The sequence below is a fragment of the Charadrius vociferus genome, unplaced genomic scaffold, assembly GCF_000708025.1.
Source record: "Charadrius vociferus isolate BGI_N301 unplaced genomic scaffold, ASM70802v2 scaffold581, whole genome shotgun sequence".
NCBI lineage: Eukaryota > Metazoa > Chordata > Aves > Charadriiformes > Charadriidae > Charadrius > Charadrius vociferus.
The window spans coordinates 1,145,210-1,169,013 of record NW_009647024.1 but is presented as its reverse complement, the minus strand read 5'-3'; positions in this window follow the sequence as shown (position 1 = coordinate 1,169,013).

Sequence of the window (23,804 nt, the reverse complement as noted above, 5' to 3'; positions counted from 1 at the left end):
GAGAAGCTGTACCTGCCTAATTCTTTCTGGTATCCTGTTGAGTCAGAAGAATAGGGAGAAACAATGAGACAAATAAATCTTTGGTATTGTATCTAATAGGTTTATTTGCCTTAAGTTTCAATCTTGACTAATTATTCTATTATCAACCTTATCCTGGGCTGCATCAAAAGAAGCTTTGCCAGCAGGTTGAGGGAGGTGATTCTGCCCCTCTACTCTGCTCTGGTGAGACCCCACCTGGAGTACTGCATCCAGCTCTGGAGCCCTCAGCACAGGAAAGACATGGACCTGTTGGAGCAGGTCCAGAGGAGGGCCACAAAAATGATTGGCGGGATGGAGCACCTCTCCTATGAGGAAAGACTGGAAGAGTTGTGGTTGTTCAGCCTTGAGAAGACAAGGCTCGGGGGAGACTCAATAGTAGCCTTCCAGTATCTGAAGGACACCTACGAGAAAGATGGAGAGGGGCTTTTTACTAGGGCATGTAGCGATAGGACAAGAGGTAATGGATTCAAACTGGAAGAGGGTAGATTTAGAATAGATATTAGGAAGAAATTTTTCACTATGAGGGTGCCCAGAGAAGTTGTGGATGCCCCATCCCTGGAAGTGTTCAAGGCCAGGCTGGATGGGGCTTTGAGCAACCTGGTCTAGTGGGAGGTGTCCCTGCCCATGGCAGGGGGGTTGGAACTAGATGATCTTTAAGGTCCCTTCCAACCTAAACCATTCTATGATTCTATGATTATTTTAGTGATTTCAAGCAGATACAGATGGTTCCAGTAGAAAGTGATTCATCAATGAACATGATATACATTGCAGAGCCTATTGCACAATGGCTGAATAAATCTGTTTTAAAGAACACACACTTTCCCCCATGTGATGCATGGCATGCAGCTGTATATTATTTTTATAATCAGTAAATACTGCAGGGAGACTTCTAAAAGATTAGATGACTCTAAAAGACATTGCTGACAGCCTTTTAAGTGTTGCATAGCAGGAGTGATTGACAGCCTTTAGGCAGACAGAAATTACAAACTCTGAGTGTCATTTTTCTATTCACTTTTAAAAAATAGTGAAATAGAATCTTATTCCTCATTGTTATATTTTACATGAAGATTAGGTCCTTAAAAGAGTAATTGTCTATTACCTTGCATGATGTGGTATGCATCAAAGCAAAAGGAACATAAAATGCTGTCATCTGATCTTGGCAGCATTTTAGCATTTACTATGTATTATTGTAAAGTAGAGAATTTTATAGGTAATAAAGGAGGAAATAATCCACAAGAAGAGAAACAGGTTCTCTATAGTACAGACTTAGGTGTACGAGGTGGTTAAGATTCTATGTTTACCTTTGTAATATTTGAGCAGAAGTTTGTCCATTCTTCCCTGTTATCCTGGGCATATATGATTTACGTAACATAAAGACAAAATGTAAAGGTATAGAAACTTGTGTTCATCCTTTTAGCATTAGCAAAACCCAGAAGTCCACAAAGAGAAATAAGTAGTGTTTTAAGCTTTCACCAACTGGCCTATCTTGGAAGTGAGGCAAAACTTGGGTGCTGCTAATGTTAAAACTAAAACCCTTCACACAAATGCAAAGAGATGGACATGAGAAATATCGCCTATGTCAGACACCACACCAGAGGATCTTAACTATCAGCTGGTTGTTCACCTGATTTCTGGTGTAATGCATAAGTAACACACAGACTACAGATCTATTACCTTTTGGCTGGAATCACCTGTAACTGCTTGAGTTAGGGGATAATATAATTTCTTCTCTTACTAAATTTGTTTTCTTCCAACATACAATCCTGAATGAATCTGATACTATTGTGAATTGGTGGCTGGAGTCTTATCTAGGAAGAACCAACAGATAATTGGAAAAAAACCCTAGTAGGATGTTTTTGCTAATATGTTCTATCAGAGAGCTAATGGGAATAACAATACTATTGAAGAAAATGAACATTCCTTAGGGAACAGAAATTACTAAATAGCAGGTAGAAACTCTTTAGATCTGCATATTAGTAGTCATAACCATGCATGCAGAATTAAGAGTACAAAGGCAAGTGTAAAAAAGCTTCCATTACTTTGTAAACTGGGAGTACTTTAACAGAATTCAGTTGTTCTCATGTTCCTGAAAGGAGACCTCAGTGAATGCAAAGAACTGGTCAGTAGGGTCTTAGAGCTATCATTTCAAGGAATATGTGAGATACAGTAATTGGTGAAAGAAACTTTATTGAAATCAGAGTGGCAAACTGACCTGCTGTGGAGGAAAACAATGGGTAACACAGAAATGGAGAAATATGGCTGCATCTGCTGTTCTTTAATGGACAAGCAAGCACAGGTATATAAGGATAAAATTAAAAAGACTAAACTTGAAAGTAAATGACACGAAAAACCCATCAAGAAACAGACATTCTTCTATAACAGAAAGGAACACATATGCTTATTCTATAAATGGGAGCAGCGGTTAAATAATCATGGGTGCAGAAAAGGATGAAACATTATCTCAAAGAGCCATCTATTACCACTTGGTTAATGAACTTTTCTTTACAAAGGTAAACAGACCATAACACAAAGGAAAATAAAGTATTTGTCTATGCTGTATGACTACAGGTTAAAAGGCCTGGTGAAACCCAGTTTGGTTTGTTGAAGAAATTCTGAGCAACCTTGGAATCAATAGAGATTATCACTTTAAATCTGGAAAGGATGAGGCGCATGGCGCACACCTTGAAAAGGAGCAGTGAAAGACTTTGAGAATTAGAGGTGTGTCCACCTATTATCAGTATTGATTAAAGTGCTAGAACAATGAATTTTGTGAGCATCCATGGGATAACAATGATGATTTAAGTATCCAGTGTAGATTTGTCAAGATCATGTAGCGGAAGTTAATGTAATGTCCTCTTCTGCTAGGAGAACCAGTCTAGTAAATGAGGGAGAAGAAGATTCTATGATATACTGGCTTCAGTAAGACTTTTGTCACTGTCCTGGATGACATTCTCATTTGCAAACTAAGGAAACATGGTCCAGATGAAACAAAGTAGTCATCCATTGGGGAAACACAATGTGATTCTCAATGGTGTGCTCTCAATCTGGGAGGTCATTTCAGGATTACTGCATAAGTCTGTTTAGGGCATGCTTCTGTTCAAGAATTTCATTAACAGCCTGGATGGTGAAATAAAGAACATATTGAGAAAGTCTGCAGATTATCACCTAAAGCGAGTTTTAAATACTTTGGAGAAAAGACATTAGGACTGGAATTCAGAGTGTTCTTACTATAATAAAGAGTCAAAACTCAAAAGAGCATTCCATTTGTGAATCATATCCATAAAACAAATGCAAATAATATTCCCTTTATTTGTCTATATTCTATTTTTAACTTAGCTGTTTCTTTCATAGCAAGTGTATAGACACTAGGGGAAGATACCTGAATAAGGATCCACTGATCTTTGCAGAATTGCGTGACCCTGGAATTCACTGCACCAAAACCCACAAAATGAGGAAGTGTACATGTTTTCTGAGGAATACCTGAGTAGGATTTTCATAATTAATTGAGCAACCGGTACAATGAGAAGCTATTTTTACTTAACCCAGAGAAACAAACCAGGACAGATAGATGAAATAAACTGTGGTAAGCATTTAAGAATAAGCAGTCAAACATAATCACATGTAAGATATATGAGGAAAACCCATAGAATTGGGTACTCTGAGGGAACATACTAATCAAACATGATGGGAGGTAAACAGAACTGATGGAGTCCATTATTACAGAACTGAAGCGAAAAAGCAAATTTAAAAGAACAGCTAATGTCATATTGTACACAACAGGCCATATGGTTAAAGCTAGGGAGAAGATCCATAAACACACCATCAGACTGTCTAAACTGGCAACACCAGTTTGTACACATGGAGAATAATTTCATCACAGCAAAACAAGATATTCCAGATATCTCTTTTTCCTGTATGTTTTTTTTTTTTTTTTTTTTTCTCTGTGGAAAAGGACTCCTGAAATGGAATGTGATCTTTTCCCCAGCTGTGTTTGGTGTTGCAGGCTGTTGACTTCTTTTGTGCTCCCCTGGTGGACCTGTGTTAGTTTTTTGGAAATCCATCAGTGGAGACTCAGGCACGTCTGACCACCTGCTGTTTGCTGTGAAATGGAGAAGTACAGTCTTCAGTGGTGTTTCATGAGGTGTGACTCCAGAGCTTTTCATTATAATAAATGGGGTTGGGGCTATCCCTTTAATATTTTTAATTGGGGTAGGGGTTTTTTGTTTTGTTTTCTGGGCTGAAGGGATGAGATACTGGTGGAACCTTATGTAGTTTCTTAATTGTAAGTCATTAGGCATCCTTGGTCTGGTCTTCCTATGAGGGCTGTGAAGGGAGTGATTTGAGACCAGGAAAGCCATGTGGCCGGAAACCTTCCTTCAACAACTGCGTGACACTCCTCTTTCCTGAATTATGTGAACAGTAGTTATCAGGAAAAGATTACAGAATTCTTTATCACAGGATACAAAGAATCTGTTATTTAAATTAGTGCTAAGAAAGTGTAAGTGGAGCAGAACATTGTCCTGCTTACAAAATCCCTAACCCAATGAATGTTCCAGTTTATTACACACAATCCGTACTTGAGAAGTCAAAGTGGATAATGGAAGTGTGTATGTGTATATAGCAGAAGAGGTGATATTTGACTCGACCACCACTCTGCAGTACTAAACTCTATATACTGGGAGATTTTTCTGGCTTTTTCTAGAAATTCACATCAGATATCAGAGTTAGAAAAGTAGTGAGGTAATTGTACAGTTGCCATCTTTTTAATGGCTGTTGTTTTAAACTGTCTCACTCCAGAGTAAGACTGTAGTTTCACAGTCATCAATACCAAATAACACATTATTGAATCCCTCATTTATAAGACATTGATCCAAACCAAGCATGCAATCTATGGCTGTGTTTATGTTGCTTTAGCTGGAGGACACTGGAATTCATTACTGGTTTTATGCCAAAAGTCAGACACAGGAGGTCAGACGATACTCGTCTCATGCTACAAAGTCAGCCCATCAAAATGTGTGTGGAAACATCTCAAGCTGCAATGAGTTTGTGCTGGATCAGCACTTTTGTGTCGTGTGACAGCAGTGATTTTGATCTGGTACCGGAAGCCCTAAAGCCAGGCTCAGTGTGTCATGGAACTATGGACTGATGGCATAGTTGCAGGTATTTTCCCAAGTATATCCCAGCTGGTATAAAAAAATTCCCTCTGCTTTGCTTGTGGATGCGTTTTCTTATCTCTACATTGCAGTTTATCATCACCTCACTTTTGGCAGTGCCAAAATGTGTGAGCTGTGCTGCACCCTGAGCCACTGGAACCAAGTTTCGCCCAAAATGTTGTTGCTTGCTTATTCTTTTTTAGACTGGGTGATCTCAGTGATTCAGTGTGCAGTGGGACTCCACTAAGCTGTGCAAAACCAGCTGAGGAGTGATGCCTTGTAGCATGAGGTAGGAATGAGCAGTCAGAGACAGGAGTCACTTAGGTTAGCTTTGTCACTTAGGGAAATGTGCATATAACATCACCCACAATAAAAATAAGAAGGTCTTCTGGACAAAACGAAAAGGTTTCATCTGGGAGGAGGTGGAAAAGCCATATATGACAGCTAAAATCACCATGGAAAAAACAAAAAGAAAGGAGAAGTGTAACCTACTACTGAGTCTGACTGCAGCCAAATCCTTGGCTTTGCCCTGAGCCTACCAGTTCTTGAATTATCTCAAATGGCTAGTTCTCTGCAGATGACCCAAAAGCCTTTGCTTTGCAGTGAAATCAGCATAACTGAATTACTGAACATTACAGATCTTTTAAAAATATTTGGAGAAGTGCTGTGTATTAGATATGCATTTATCATACCCAGCCAGTATGATTATCATTTACAAGTGATGATACAATCGCAGACTGGAAAAGGCTTTATTAAAGTTGAAAATATACTAAGTCTCAATTTACCTTGAAAAGAAAAAGTGATTTTGAATGTTTTTATTTTCAAAATGAGTGAGTGCTTTAGTATTCAAACAATGAATCAGGGGAAGCAGCTAAGTGCTTATGAACAGATGTAGAAATACCTCCAAAACTGCTACTGCATGTGACTTTTAAATGGAGAAGTATAGTGAAAAAATGTACCACAAACTTTTAAAGAGTTTTTCCAACCTAAGAGAGATAATTAATCTGAAATTTACTACAATCCTTACGTTTTGTTTTTATTTTAAATATCCTACAGCTAAAAACTCTTTTCTCTGACCGTAGAGAAAAAAAATTAAGCAGTGCAATTGCTGTAAATTAGAACTGGAAGCTGGAATGAGACTAATTCAAACTGGATATTAAGCATGGGCTTTAACAACGAAGGTGTAAAATACTGGAATGAACTATCAACGTCTTTTTTTTTTAAGTGACCGAATGCCTTCAAATCAAAATTGGATAATAAATTATTTGGATAATATAGGGGTAATTTACAGAAATAAAATGGCCCATAGCATGTAGAAGACCAGGCTAAATGATCAGAAATTCCTTCGGGACCTAATTTTATCAACCTGTGGAAAAATTCTTTCTTTACTACTGCCAAGTCTGCCCTTTCACTAGCTGAAGATCCTGCATAACCAGCTGTTGCACATTTTCTCATTCTATGGATATTGCTAATTTCAGCAATATCCCATTTCAGCAATCCTATGCCAAAGGCTAGAAACTGCAGCCTAGTTCAGTGCCAACGTGAAACACAATGAACAGAAGAAAATCTGGGTGTGGAAGCAAAGTAGATTAGCAAAATTTAGAATTATATGAAATTTGTATCTGTTTAGATAAAGGAACAGTCCTTCCTCTTCTAGAGTTTCGTCAGTTTATCTCAGAAGATTCTTGAAGTGTGCAATTGTAACTGTTCAGATTTGCATATACACGTGTGTGTGTGAGATCAGACATCAAATTGTAAGTGTAACAATACACCTGAATTCTGTGACTACATCTGCCACTGCAGTTTATAGCTTCCCAAATTGCTAAGCAGTCACCCAAACATGCCTACGCACCAAAGTATCTCCCCTGCTACTGTGTGAGCTTTTCCTGCGATGCCTTCAGCTCCAGTCATTTGCCACTTGCAGTCAATTCCTGTGCCTTCTCTGGGACCATTATGAAAAGACATACTGCATAAAACTACCATTTTCTGGGTGCTAAGACAGTTTGTTAGCATAGCTGTGGGCCTTTCCACACATTTCACTTCAGTGCCCAAGAGCATTCCCATTTAATTGACTAGAACAGACAGTTTGAGCTGCCTCCCTTGGTCTTTACTGTATGTGGTTGCAGAACTGGGGGCTGTCAATGGCTGGTGCTTCCCAAACTGTTTAAATTATTAAGCCAAAATGAGAATTGAAGCAGTAATTAAATATATTGAAATGCCTACTTGTTCTGTTATTACTCTGTTTCCATTAGGGAAACATTTTCAAATGTACTCAGTTAGCCTAATGCTTTTCCCCTGATGTCCCTGAAATTCCCAGCCCGTAAATATGCAGCATCTACAAAAGTGTGTGTCTTACTTTGTATCAAGTGTGATCCCATATCTCAGGGTGATAAATGGTGGATATGATCAGACATATTTCTCTCCAATTTCTGGCCATTTATCAAAAGAATTCTGGCTTGCTGAGGGAAGGTGATCCTGAAGAGTACACATACATGCGAGCTTGCTGTCCCTTGGTCCCTCCACATAGCCAGACTCTACAGTGTTTGACCTCTATGCCTATGGGAATGAGAAATGTATTAAGCGTCAGCAGAAAGAGTTTCTGGAGGAGAAATTGCTAAATGTCTATGGTTTGCCTGCTTTTTCCTTACAAGCTCCAACACTTGCATTTGTACCACGACTGCTATAACCTAGATAGAGTCATTCCATCATTTCCCTTTTAAAGGAAGGATTGTTCTTTAAACTACCACTTTCTTTGATGGTGGATTATATTCATTCCAGCCAATAATTTTTATTGTACCTCTTTAAACTCCAGCTATAAAAAATGTATAATATAAAACCTTGACCAGGGTATTAAAAGTTGAGATACCGATAATTTAGTAACAAAGTTCTCCCCAACTTCATTCTGTCATGGTACAAAGACTTCTTTGCATAAGAGATTCATATCATAATAGCTTATATTTGTTCATTCTTTTTTTTTTTTTTTTCAGCATTTCCACCCTGTGTATATGAGCGACATTTGGCAGATTCCCAGCTAAACAATGACTTTTTAGCAGCTCGAGTCAGCCAAGACACTGACTTGTTTCATTCAAGTGCTGATGAGTTGTTTCTTCGACAATGTGAAAACTGTTCTTGCTCTTTCTATTGTCTTTGCACACTTGACTTCTGGAGGTCTGTAATGAATTGGTTAGGTTCCTCTTTAAACATTTACGAAGCTTTATTCCCTTGGTCGCATATGCATTACTTCCAAATATATTTGTTACTTCATCACCAGAAAAATCCCCCCGAGCCTCAAACAAGCAAAAGGTCCCTGGAGAATATGATATAAACTGAGCTAATTCGATGTTTAGAGCTATTGCAATGTATTTCACGGGTACTGCATTGTTTGGATTACTTCTGTTAAAACTGAAGCAGTGTGTGAAATGTCCCACATCAATTTGAACCCCTTTCAGTGTTTTCAGGTGCACATGAGGGTATTGGCAGTATTTCTGGCAATTCTTTATACCTCACTGCAGCCCAGGCAGCAGCTGAGATTTGGTTTAATCTTAGGATTGCTAACTTCAACTGGAATGATGACTAACAGCCAGCAAGCTCTATAGGAAGCTTATAAAATGCTATTTGCCAGGCTCAAAACTGAGTGGTTTCATGCTGGAACTGCTGAGGATTATATATTATATACTCTAAGGCTTCTTGCATTTTACCTATTAGCTGATTCCTAATCACAGACGGCTGAAAGAAAAATTTGGAGATGCCTGTCTGGAGTACCATCACGTGCCGGTTCATTCTGACCACTGCTTGTACACATATATTTAAAGGGCGTTCTCACCTACTCATGTTTTAAGACTGTGTACTCTACTAATTCCCTCTTGTGTCCATATCACCATTTAATGTGTTGATCTGATTTAGAGATTTGACAGACTTATCTGCTTCCCTGAGGCAGAAACACCACTGAAATGAGTAAAGCGTACTGACCTGTGTCCTAAAGCAAATATGCAGCTATGTGATTTCATTCAGCAGCACTGAAGAATGTAAATGCCTGCTAGTTTAGACATTTTTTCAAGTATTTTGATGAATAAGGAGTTATCTCTAAACATACAAATGGCTGCACTGGGGTCCCTGGAATCACTAGAAGTTAAAGGATGTGCCTTGCTACTGTAATTGTGGGGTTTAAACTCTCACAAAAAGTCTTGCCAAAAGCAGAACATTTACCAGTCCACTTTAATCTGCACATTATCTCTTTTTGATGAGAACTGGTATAGCTTTTGCTGCTTCTTTGCTCTGTTTCATAGCTATTAGCTGACTTCTGTATGGAATTCTCAAAATTTGGACTGCCTTCTTGCAGCTGAGTTATATTTAAAAAACAGTCAGACTGGCATTTAAGCACAGCTTCATTTAATTTCAGAAGATGGAGTTTTTTTCTTCCATCTTGTTACGTAATACGTACCACCAGCCCAGTTTCTTTCCAGCAAATAAGATGCATTTCATCTTTCTAAATATATGCATTGACCTAACTTACAGTGTTTGAAATCTTGCCTGACTTTGGCTAGGAGAGCTGCTCACACCTGTATTTGGTGAACAATTTTCACCTAGTGAAAGTGAACTTTGAATTTTGGTGGAACCAGGATTTTATTTACAAGTTTCATACTCTTATCTATAAGATTTCTTTTCTTTTCATGCTTCTAAGTCCTTTTTTGTTTCCTTTCTCTAACTTTTTCAGATAGTTCATGTCAAGTGTTCAAAACAATGTCTTCTATATTTTCATGTGCAATTTTGTGTTGGCAATTGTTTGACGTATGACGTCTTTGCAGAAAAAATAGCTCAACATTGTGGTCCTGGGCAACAAATAAGACATTTAGTCTTAGCTACAGAAACTACGACATCAGAGCTGGCAGGGCTTGCTACATTATTGTTGTACATTTTAAATGGCTGAATGCTTCCTGCCAGTTAAACCACCAATGCAGAAAACCATTGTCATTGATAGTGACTTGTAAAATACATGGGGACAGTCTGGTTTTAGGAAAAGAAACAGCAATGACAGAACTTTAATCTAGGACAGTGGTCTTCAAAGTGGGGTGTGCGCACCCCAGGGGATGCACAAGACAATCTTTTGGGGTATAGCAAGAACATATTTTTTGTACCACTAATAAATAAAATAAAATAAAATTTTAAAATTTCTTTATTTAATCTTTATCTTATCCTTTTTAATTTTTATTGTTATGTGCATTTTATAATGTGCATAATGTATTAGTACAGTAGTACGTGTATTAATTTATAAACAAACAAATACATAAACATATATTGGGGGTGTGCTATCAAAAAGGGTTGGACACAACTGTTCTAAGACAGAATCCTAGATGGATGGCAGAGTAGTATGCAGATGGTCACACAGCTGATTTTGCTTTTACTTATTTCAATTTTAAACCAATGTGGTTCTAATAGAATTATTTCTGATTTATTCCAGTATCAGATCATTGTCCCGCCATTTGTAATTGGAAAAGTAGTGGCTAAATGCAAATAGAAACTCTATCTTAGCTGCAGGTTTGCAATGGCTGAATCACGTATAGAAGTGTCTTAGACCTCTGCAGCATGCTGTGAGCTTGGTTTTCATCACCTTGTTGTAATCTAGGAGAAAGGGCATTGAATTAAACTGGAGTAAATCCAGTGCATGGGAATGAAGCAAATGCCTAGTCACTGTTAGGCTATCTATGGCTGAAAGCCTCTAGGGACTTGACAGAAGCTGTGCTCCTAGGAATTCATTTTTGGGACTGAGAATTTGTAGGACAACCTATGGGCTGCAGCTCGGTTATTTGAAAAATACATATCCAGGTACAGTTAGTATCCAGTGCGCAGATAAAGAGGTATGACCACATACCTGCACTTACGGAGTATTAGCGAGTATTTGGTCCAATTCAGGATCCTGTTGTGAAACAAGACAATCCAGCCTGCAGGTATCAAAGCTTCTGATCTTTCACAGAACTCGTGGTTTGCGAGTCTAAAATCATAAATGTGGAGACGAGTGCTCATCCTTGGTCTTTGTAACCAGGCTGTTACTGTGACAAATTCAGAGAGATGTTGAAGTAACAAATATACAACCAAATCTGAGGCTGCCAGGAAGGAAATACCTGTCTAGCCTGGATTATTCTAGCTTTTTGGGAAAAGTGCAAAAATGCAATTGACTGATCTATCCAGAGCCTGAAAGGAGACACATAAACTGCCATGAAGATGTGGGAGATCTATGGCTATCGCAAAATAGTCGTTACCCATGGCTACTATGGATAGCAATTTGGGATAACTAGTGATTGTTTCAGCTTGAAAAATGTTACATCTCTACCTGCTTTGCTGTTAGGTTAGAACTCGTTAGGGTTACAATTTAAAGAAGTTGGATTTCCATGACAGTCTAACTCCAGCCTCCAGTAAACCCTCCCAGACACCAAGACTAAAGAATGTGACATTGGAGAAAAAAAAAAATGGCACCAAGCATAATTTTGTTCCAGGATATATGTATAAATTTAGTGCTAATATCTGTAGGAAGGACAGTAATATTTAGATTAAATTACTTCTCCTCAGAAAAGGCCTGAAACTGAGAAATATTTTATCATAATTGACAGCTGAATCATAAGGATACATCCCTAAGATCTTGAACATGTGGACTGAAGTCCTCCAAACTTTGATTTACGGGAGAGACTGGAACTTAGGTCTTCTCCATACTCAGAAGACATCCTGGCTGTGGAGCTATTGGATATGCTGAAGTAAGGCACTTTTCATCTCATGGTGGAGATATTCAGCAGCTTGTTAGAGCTGTGCCACTTGGTATAAACCATTAACTTGTCACAGGGATAGAGATTTGAAACCACTTTATGGCTATATGCACCAAGCCACTGAATCATTCTCCCTATGGACTAATGGATATTTATTTATTTACGGAAAGTAAAATAGTTTTAATCAAGAGAGAATTAGAGAAACAGATACTGACTCTATACTTTCCCTTGCTATCCTACCATTTAGGAAATGAACAATTAGCTAGTATCAATAATACATTAATAGAAGCATCATTATTTGAATTAGGGTAACTATTGGGTCGCATCTGCTTTTAGAGTTAGTCAAATGTGTTATTTGCTGTAAATATTAGTCATTAATATTAATTTTTATTGCGTGTCTTTGAATTGAGGATTTTGAAGTTCTGGGAAGACAGAAGAGAATCTGTTCCAAGAGATGATAAACATGAAAAGAAAATGTTGAAAGAAAGCCTATCCTCACTGAAGAGAGGGGAAAGAACTTCTGTACAAAAAAAATTTGCTTTTAACAGGGCCAGAGATGCATCTGTTCTTTCCCCTGAATTTGGAATATTTGTGGAGTAATTAGCTTGCCCATATATGTCAGTGGGACATACCTGCTCAAACAGACCTATATGTTTGCTGAGCATTACTTATGCACTTAAAATATTTTGCAATTTTAAATGCAAGTAAGACTTCAGTAAGACTGAAACGAATTCAAGTCATGAACAGAATAAAAAAAAATGTTGTTTGGACAAAGGCTCTTATTCCAAGAGTCCATTTATGGATGTATTTTTGCTTGCCAGAATCTTTATTTTCATGTAGTTCTAAAGAAAAATGGCATTGTGAAGCTGTTCAGTTATACTTGGTAAACCTGCAGTCCTTATGATTGCAGGACTTCCATTAAAATCAGTAGGGATATTCCTGAGGCATGAGCTACTTTAACTTATGACTACCTGTCTTCATCCTGTGTCCATTCTGTGAATATCATCCTATGGAGAATTGGAACATCCATCTCAAGTATGAAGGAAACCAGGAACCTACTATAACCACAGAATAAGGAAACTGATAAAGATCTATCTTCAGTGAACTTTAACAGAAGGCAAATGAAAAATGGAAAAAGGAGTTAGAAAAAGTTACATGTACATACAAGAACTTCTCTTAAGGCGGTCTTCATTACAATGACCCTCAATACAGCATGTATATGGAGTTGCTGTACAGGCAACAACAATTATATCATAGAATCATAGAATGGCTTAGGTTGGAAAGGACCTTAAAGATCATCAAGTTCCAACCCCCCGCCATAGGCAGGGACACCTCCCACTAGACCAGGTTGCCCAAGGCCATGTCCAGCCTGGCCTTGAACACCTCCAGGGATGGGGCCTCAACAACTTCTCTGGGCAACCTGTGCCAGTGCCTCACCACCCTCATAGTGAAAAATTTCTTCCTAATGCTTAATCTAAACCTGCCCTCTTCCAGTTTAAAGCCATTCCCCCTCATCCTATCACTACATGCCCTAGAGAAAAATCCTTCCCCAGCTCTCCTGTAGACCCCCTTTAGGTACTGGAAGGCCACAATAAGATGTCCCCGGAGCCTCCTTCAGGCTGAACAGCCCCAACTGTCTCAGTCTCTCCTCATAGGAGAGGTGCTCCAGCCCTCGGATCATCCTCGTGGCTCTCCTCTGGACATGCTCCAGCAGGTCCATGTCCTTCTTATGTTGGGGACTGCAGAGCTGGATGCAGTACTCCAGGTGGGGTCTCACGAGAGTGGAGTAGAGGGACAGAATCACCTCCTTTGACCTGCTGGCGACACTTTTGATGCAGCCAAGGATACGGTTAGATATAGAAAGCATTTGTTAAAGGCTGGTCAGAATTACGTGATAAACATTACAGCAAAAATTGGCAGATACCCAAAGTCAGGAATGTAACCCCAACAGGCGTGATCCTGTAGATGAAGACTGATGGGTGCAGAGTTACAGTCATCATGGAGCAGAGCAGGTATTACAGCATTGTCTCATATTACAGTTTGCAGTTATTTTCATGGTCTTGGATGTATGTGTTTCCATACTGCCCATATTTTAAAGGAATGACACATTTACATCCAGTTTCTTGCATAGGATTATATCATCCTCATTTGTACCTCATTAAGAAAGGTGGGACATGCTTTATTAGATGAAAAAGATGCAACTATTATTGTGGTACGGAGTAACCAAGAAACAATTTCCTTTCAACAGCAAATTTTCCAGCCCACCTTCTTTCCCCCATTCAACTACCTTAAAAACACAGAATGGAATATTATTTACAGCAGCCAAGATCTTTAACCTACAGTCAGTGACCAAGTGCAATGGAAACCAGTGTTACACTTTTGTCTGCACTCATGTGACAGAGGATATTCTATTTTATCTGTCACAAATGTCTTTGAATCTTACTAGGTTCTCAGTTTTTGTTATACTTTGTGGCCATTGGTAATTACAGTTTGATTTAACTCTCCTGATTTACAGCAGCTGGGAAACCAAACCCACATCTCTTAATAATGACATTTATTCTAACCAATAATCACTGTTCTTAATCCAGGAACTTTCTTTAGACTTTTTAATTGAAATACTGATTATTAATTTCTATCTGCACTTAGTAATATGGCCAATGCTATTACTCATTGAAAAGGCTTGAAATCTGTTTCTCTATCTAACCATCAGAAAGATGGATGCAAGAAGAACCAAGTATTATACAGAAGTAGGACTTTGCTCCAAACTATATATGCACTGAGTTCAAGGAGAGAGAAAAGCTGTTTATAGAACTAGTTACTGATAATGCTCTTCTGAAAATTGAGACTAGAAGCAACAAGTAAATTAGTTTCTCAGGTAAAAGTTTCACATTTGCCAAACTGAAATGTGAAAAAAAGGAAAAAAGAACCTTACAGGCTCTCTTCTCCTGGGACAATGCTTCCAAGAGACACAACAGGCACTTCAGTTTTGAGAAGAGCTTAGAGAGCTGGAAAAGCTTCCCTATGATGTGAAAAGACTGGATTCATTCTGTTCAGACAGAAACTTATTAGAAAGACATATGAGCTAGATAAAATAAGGATATAGAAGGTATTTCAGGCTTTTCTCAATACACAAATAGAAGGCTCTCTAATAAAAGTGTAAAAACCCATTTATAATCCTTTACACAACATATAATTAAACTATTCAACTCATTGCCAAATGTGAAATAAGGGCCAGAAGCAAAATATGTTTTTTGAACCTGACATCTTTATGACCTTAATTACATTAGGGTAAAAAAGTATGTAAAGAGCTATGAATAGATTCTCTCTTAGTTTTGAACATACATTGATCATTAACTGTGTGGGACTGCGAAATCTTTCAGTAATTTCTCCAATAGGTACATTATGCATAATTGTCCAGTGGAGGTTTGTGCCTTCCTCTGAAACTCCAGTTTGTGGCCACTGATGGATAAAGATGCATCACTTTCCTCAATGAGTGGAGCTTCTCCCAGCTGCAGGTTGCACTGAGTCTACATGGACTTCAGAATAAAAAGGATGAGGCCAAATCTCCCTCTGAGTTATCCTGACAAAGACCCTCGGACTTAAGTAATTTCAATCCAAATGACTTGATTTTTTTTTGTAGATTAATAGAAGAAAAATGCACTTGCTTATTGGGAACAGCCAGGCACAGTGTCCTGACCCCACAAGACTTAAAAGGCAGGATTTCTGATGGCAGAAGTGAAGGACAGGCATTTCTCCCTCTTTGAACCTTATGTACTTAGCTATCAGTCAGTGAATGGTCAGATAGAAGTCCCCTCAGAGGAGGATGCACCTGCAGTTTAAAATATGAATCCTTAAATGAATATTCAGGATTTGAGCTGCATAAGGAATAGAATGGGTAATTATGTTTTTCCTGTGATCCTCTGTTGCATGGTTTAAAGCCAGATAGATTATTAACTTTAATGATATTGCAGACACACAGAATCGTAAATACCATCTTCCTCAGCTCGAGTCTCTCTCATTGTCTTGTAATAATCAAATACAAATAAATTTATCCCCATGATGAAAATGTTACTCTGACATCAAGATAAGCAAAAACAGATATGTGCATTTATGCAGAAAACAATTTACTCCCTTTTTCGTTTGAAAAGCCTTAGCCAGCATAATTACTTACCAAAGTCCTGCAGAAACAGAAATGGAGAATAAGCAAAAGGCAATTGAATTCAAGGGCAATACCATAATATTGATTTCTTGCTAAGAATGGAATATGATGCAGAAGAGGACTGATACAAAGTGAACAGATACATGAAGTATATGTATGGGTGCAGTGTTAATTGTCATGGAACTGTCTTTAGCAAAATCTAAGAATAACTGTATTCAGTTAGTGAATAAACTATGTTGTTTCGCGCTTCACATAGTCAGAGTGTTGGATGGGGAAAAGAGAATGCCCCACAGGTATTCAGACAGGGAGGAGGAAAGAGGTTTTTGCCATACTTCTTTTTCTTCTAAAGTAGATGGACAGAAACAGGTAACAACTGGCAGTTTTCCCTCCCCTCTGGACAAGTGGAAAGCAGGAAATGAATTGCTCCTCTCAGAGGCGTAATTCTATGCTTCTTTACAGTAAGGCAATTATATATTGCACCAGAGTACAGGTGAAAGAAAGCTTATGTATCCTTTCATGACTCACATAAAATGTGTCTTAGCAAGAAAAACTGTGAAGACCTTGAGGGGTACATGATGTACTGGCTACTTAAAACACATTGTGACTTGTGTGTGAACAGTCACGAAGATAAAATTATGGGAGAGAAGGGAGAGGAAGGGCCTGATTTATTAGAATTTTCTTAACACCTTGTTCTCAGATTTTGTTTTGTAGTGGTAAAGATAGTGGTGCTACAATGCTGAGGTTTTGGATATAAGTAATTGGAGACAGCATCTAACAAAAGCAGTAAGGGATAGTTTTTCATTACTGAAAAGTGTGCCTATGGGCAAAATTTTGGTCCTCACAAAGCTTACCTGTAGTTAAAGATTCCTAAAAGTTTTAGCAGGGCACTGTACGCTACAATGACACTTTACAGCCTCCATGGTTGTAATGTGCCATTTAGATAGTTTTGAGGGCCTCAAAATCTTATCCCATCTGGTCAGATGAGATTAAAAATAAGGAACTGATAACGAGGTGATCTCAGGCCAAAAAAAACCCCACCTTTTTTGAACCTAATTGAGTGCTAACAGGAAATGCTAAGAGGGAGATCACATGACCATTGCAACTAGAAAAGGAATGTTGAGTGTCTGGTGCCGATGTGATGAAGCTCATGAGAGTACAGAAATTTTATCTAGCGTTTAGGAGCTTATAAAGAGTGATTAATGGGATAGGAGAGCAGAGAAGAAAAAAACATTGGGAAAGAACTAATGTCATCAAGCAACAGCACCAGCACCCAAGAAATAACACCACCCTCCCCCCCCACCCCACCCCCCCCATACTGTGATGTTTAAGATCTGATCAAATCTCACTTAACTGAAGCTTTGTTAGCTTTGTTTCTTTGTAGTAGACAGGGTTTGTTTGGCTTACCTTCATAGTAAACTCAGCCATTATGTTATCTCCTGTGTTACTCTCTCTGTGTTTCTAAGTGCTGTGATTAGCCAAAATATCTATTTGCCCTCACTGTGTGTTTTCCCTTGCTGGCCTCCTTTAAGAACCATCTGGTGAATGCACTGAAAGTGGGATGGGGGGCGGTGGCCTGCACTACTCATCTGTATCCTGGACTTTACCACTGGTCTGTTTTCTGCTGGTGACTTTGCTGGTCAACTTAAGAGAGCCCACAGTGTTGCTGTGATAAATACACATAACTGTTCATTTCCTGGCAACACCAAGCTCACATCTAAGCTCTAGCTGGATTCACAGACTGTGACGTCTGTCCAGTGGGTTTATTTTGAACTGGCCTAATCCCATACAAGCATAACCAAGAGGAAGCAGTAGTGATGCCTCCTGTCACCTTATACCAAAAACCTCAGTATTTTTTGAAGTATTTGAAACTAGACAGCAACTTCCTGAGGTTGCTAGCTCTGCTGATGGAATCAGCAGGTCTGAACTAGTAGGTGGCAACAGGCTAGGTATCTGAACTGGTTTGGTGACAACAGGCTAAATTACACTCTTGTCCTTAGCATTTGCTATTGGAAGGATAAAGAGGCTGTATGCCTAACCTGTTTTTTGGGGACCTCTGAACTCCATTTGCTACATAGGACTCTTGGGTCATGATAAACTTAACCTGAACCCGGCTAGTTAGTAAGGTGCTTAAAAGTTAGTGAGCAGCACCAATGAGCCATACCTTACAAGCCGACATCAAGTATGGGATGCTGCTAAAAGGGGCATTTCTGCCTTACACCATATCCTTGGCCATATACTTCAGCTGCCTGAAGCACTAGCATTTGTGCATGGTACAGTGATTGCACTAGGAAAACTCATAAAGAAAAAGAAGGGATTTGCAGCTGAGTAATTCCTCAAGAGCATATTTACTTCCAGCAGGAAAACAGGACAACCTTCTTCCATGAACAAGGTCCCTGGTTCCTGGGAAGACATGGTGGTTTAGTACTGTGCCAAATAATGTCCTAGGTAAAGGAGATTAACAGATCAGGAAAGACAATATCCCCATGGCCTTTGTCGAAGTCACTCTAAAAACAGAGTCTGTGTGGGCCTCCATGACTGGATGTGACTCGTCCCTGTGTAGTTAAAATAAATGCTTTTTCATTTAAAAGGACAAAGTTAGTCTGCAAAGACAAGACCTTCCTAAAATTTAATGTCTACACATCAACCGTGCTTTTTCCAAATTGTATTTTTTTTTAAATAATAGTATTATATTCATTTTAGTGTAAGGAAATTAAAATTAAATCATAATAACATCTTTTTAAAAAATGCACTTGGATTAATATACTATTGAACTGCAGTCAATACTGTTGAGCTCCCATCAGTGTGCATCAATAAGAGAGTTTATATCCATTATAAGCAATGATGCTGAAAATCTAGCTGCCGTCTTTATTGATTAAGGAGACAATAATGCTACGTAATTTACTTTTAATCTTTAGTGTAGTATTGAAGCTCTGACATAATAAGAGCCAAGGAAGTCATCAGTTGCTGCACCTGCAACTCAATTTTAAGATTCAAATACCTTAACTTTATTTTGGAAAACATTGATAAATTCATTTACATTGGCCTGATATTTAAAGCTAAGGCCTGTAGAATTTTAGCTAAAGAAATGAGATGTAACTTGCTGTTATTCGAGAATGATTTGTCTCTTACTTTGTCTCCTTTGAAGTGAAATCACGTATGTATATAAAAGTGGCAAAAATGGCCCTTGTAATAAAAATGCATAAATCTCCTTAAGCTAAGTTTTATTTGAAAGTCTTTTAATGCTTGTTTTATAAAATTCCTTCTCATCTAGAAGCTAGTCTGGGGTTTTTTTGGGGGGGGGGGGGCAGGAAGAACAAACCAAAAAAAGTTGGAATATGTTCACTAAAATGTATCCACAAATAAAGTAAATAATAACAGAAAAAAACCCTACTTGCAACGCTTGGAATATATTGGCAGTCCTTGTTTAAACAATCATGCAAATATTGTTTAATACCTGGAAAAAATTGCTTAAGGTCTAGAATACTACTGGAATCTGGTATGTATTGTCAGCAAATGCTTTAGCCAGTTGTGTATTTTGCTATAAGATGAATGTGAATGTTAAGTACATAGATGGCATAATCTCAATTAGCTACAAGGAAAAGCCTGATTTAACCAAGAAGCTGCTCAGTGCTAGTCAGCAATTTTAGAATTGTATAGTGGATGTCATTAAGATGATTTATTTTGCAAACTTCAGTTGAGAAAAAATTACTTGTGAGCTAGTATTTTTAATTAAATTACAAATATCAGATTATAGTATTTAAGAAACCATTTAGCCGTATTCTGGATTCTTGGGACTGCAGCGTACTACAAAGGTGATTCTTAACCAGCTACAAAATCTTTTCTCACAGAGACCAGCTTCTAATGCACCAGCTCTGTATATTGCTCTCCCTTGCCTCTGACACAGGAGGTGTGCTGATAAAAACCTCAGCATAGCTGGAACATTGCTTTGTTCTCCACAGAATGATTGGAGTCGACTGAGTAGATTTTCCCAGAGTTTCTCTGGGATCAAATCCGTGCTTAGCAGCTTAAGTATCAAGAAAATGCACAAATGGTTAAGAGACAATCTTCCAGCTTGTTCTTCATCACAGCTGCACTGCGTACAGAAGGGGCAACATGGAAAAGTTAGCTTAAAGTTGAGTTTTGCCAGAATGTCAAAATTCTGAGAAGTTTCTATAAACTTATGAAAACTTACGTTTGAACAAATATGCTTGAAAGCCTCTTTCCTTCACAGGGGAATACTATTAAAGTGAATATAGTTAAAAATTAATCTTAAACTTCTAGGCTTGCATAAAAGCTGCCCCATGATTTTGATAACAGTTATCACTAGTAACAGTTTCATTTCAGTGATGCTGCTTGAATATACATAACAGTTATTCATTTTGGATGAAATGTTTACCTCCTCTTCTATTGCTTCTAAGACTGTGAGGTGGAATGAATTATCCCCTTTTCTGGGTTATGCTGAGGTATGCTATAATTTTAGTTACTACTGTGAGCTCTTAGCAGAGAAAGGCAGAAGTAGCAAATAAATACTTGTGTATCTAACTAATTTGTTTCTGGCCTTAATAAAAATGATTAACATGAGAGTTACAGTAAGGCAGCTGAATGGAATGAGAATAGGATAGTGGAACTTGCAGTCAGCTCACCATTGTCTGGGATGATAGTGGGAACCAGGCAACAGAAAACATGGGAAACACAACAGACATAACATCTCCAGCATTCTGAGATGGTGGTTATTCCTGCATCTTCCTGGTTATTCCTGCATCTTCCAGGTTATTCCTCTGGGTTATTGGACCCACACTATTGATCTGGTTCTAACTATGCAATGAAGAGGGAACAGAAATCTGACTGGGTTTAGTGCAGAGCCACCACAAGCTGAATCAGCAACATATGAAGCCAGCTGTACCACCCCCAAGACCTGTCAAAGCTGTGAAGCAGCACTGCTGCATTGGCATGACAGACACCAGACCTAGCAGGTCTTTCTAAGCCTGACCTTGGGTGTCACTGTTCTCTGTTTGCAGAAGATGCAGTGCTAAGGAGCAGGCTGACAGACATCTCAGGACCTCGGCAGGACCTAACTCAGCGCTGAGGCTGAGTGCTGATGCTGTTACCTCTGTGAGACTCAAGCTGATTCTTGAGAGCTACTGGAATGTCCCAGTGCTGCACAGCTCCTGGTGGGCCACAGCTAGCCAGCTCTGAGCTGGCTGGACAGGACTGTAAGGGGAACTAGACAGCCCACCTCCATGCCCCAAAAGGGGAAAAGTACTGAGACAGCCAGAAGTTGGAAATTTAGGCTTCCTTATTGTGCTATTGCACTGAATTTGTAGTGTATTGATTCTGAGCAGACTAACGGTGGGATTCAAGAGGCATTTTTCCCCTTCTTCATGTATATGTGATGTATGTGCAGGGCTTCACCAACTGGCCATAGCTAGAGACAGGACATAGGGAACAGTTCTGCTACTGGTACTGAAAGTCACTCAAGTTCCTAGCTTGTGCATCCTGTCCACAAATTCAGGACTAAACAGATTGCAAAATTTGGACTCATTTTGATCCAGAGCAGTTTGGCTGAGAGCTATGCAGCTACAACACTAGCAATAGCCTTAAACTTTGCTATCCCCTTCTTACAGCTTTTGGTCTTTTACAGTACAAAGTTTAAATTTGTTAAAGTGCTGTGAAACATTTTGGGCTCTATGAAAGGTGGGAGCAGGTATCCTGAAGTGGATCTCAAACTGAAATGTGTGTGCTTGTGTTAAAGAGATGGATTTCAATGGTACAGTCACTTCAGCCACTAAATTCTTGTTTGCTTTTCTGTATTCTAAAGTTATAGCTGTTCGTCAGAAAGTTTCAAACAGTGTGGAGTAGTGCTAATTCCTGTTGGCTGTATTTCCAAGATGCCTAACAAGAAAATTTAAGAAGGCTGTAGTTGGTAGGTTGTCTCCTGGCATATCTTTCCTTCCACCTGTCTGGGACTTCTCGCACAGAAAACTGCACATACTGCATCAGTTTCAGTGAACTGAAATCGTCAATTTCCTTAGCTCCCTTTTGAAACCATTACTGGAATATAATTTCTTGAATAACACAAATGCTGTATCTTATCTCAGCGAGTAGTAAAAAAAACCAAGACTTAAATCCTTTTCAAACCAAAGTGAAACCAACCACATGAACAAAATACTGTGATCAAATTGTAGCATTTCAGTTTTACTTTGGCAAGCAGATAATACAGTCATAATCTGAGAGCATCAAGAATACATAGCTCTCCTTTTTGTTTTTTAAATATGTAGGATGAAATTCCTCAGTAAAGTATCTTCTACCACAATTGTTAATGCTTTTTCTTTTCGTACTCACGGAGGAACCTCTTGCTTGCTGCAGCTGTGTCGTAACTGAATAACATTAGTATTTTAATTGGACTTTTTAAGGTTGTGCAGTGTTTAATTTACTGTCAAGTCAGCTTGGATTTTATGAGACTATCACTTTCCTTAAAGAATTTCCCTAGGTGCTTCACCTAGGTTATCTAAAGACATTAGCACATCATTTAGTTGCTTGAAAGTTCAACGGGCATTTTGCTGTTTAAAGGCTTAGTAGGATTAAAGACACTATCACATCAAAAGAGTGAGTTTTCCCTTCGTCTACATCTTCCACCTCCTACTCCCTCCCCTTCCTCCATGGTTGCCTAAATTGCTTCTCAATTTAGTTCAGAGTGAAATGACTTTCAGTCTCTGAACAAAAAATAAATCCAAAAAGTAAAGCCGATTTAAAATCTTTCAATTGAAAAATGACCCTGTCGACTTTCCCGCACTGGAATTTCTCGGCAAAAAGTGTCTGGGATTGACTTCCTTTGGCCGTGTTAGTGCAAAACACTTCTGGAAACAGTTTCCCCAACACCGTTTTGTGGACTCCTAAAACCCACATTCTCTGTGGCTTTGAAACGCTAATTTCAGGCTAATCTAATTAGGCTAATGACTTGCCCACCACCGTGTAAGAAAGCTGGGACAACCTCCTTGAGATTTTCCTGCCTCCCAGACCTGCACTTTCTTCGTTGCATCGGGCTGGCTCTAAACAGCAAGAAGCACTAACTTTGATTTCACTGAAGGGAAAGGGTCTTTAAATAGGCGGCCACTTAGAAGCCAATCGTGCCGTGCATCTGAGGAGACATTTAAAAGAAAATAGGTTTTGGTAGTGAAGGAGCAAAACATACTTAAAATCGATTACGTTTTGTTTTGCCTGTGTCAGTATCTCAACAGTGTGAGTCTTCATGCAATAGGGTACAGAGTATGTAAATGTTAGCACGATCGGCTAACACAACGGGCACGCAGCTTTGCTCCGCTTATCCAGTACATCTCTGTGCCTTGAGCATTTATAGTAAATATGGCGAGTCTAGAGGCGCAGAAATGTAGCCTGGTCCACTCGTAAAGAGGAACTGGCCGAAATCTGTCCAAATGTTGTGAAGTTGTGAACTCAGCCTTATTTTTAAGTGCTGACTGAGAGAAGATGAAGAAACCTGAGCGTGTGCAGGCCAGGCTCTGTGATCCTGATCTCAAGTTTGATTAAGTTAGAATCTGGCAGCTGTTCTTGTTAAGCAATTACTTATTTGGCTTTCTGCGTTTTTTGAGCTTGCATGGCACAATTACAAAGCAGAGTGAAACGTCTTACATCGTTAAAAATACTGAGCTGCAAGATAGTAGAAATCCTGCCGCAGAAGTT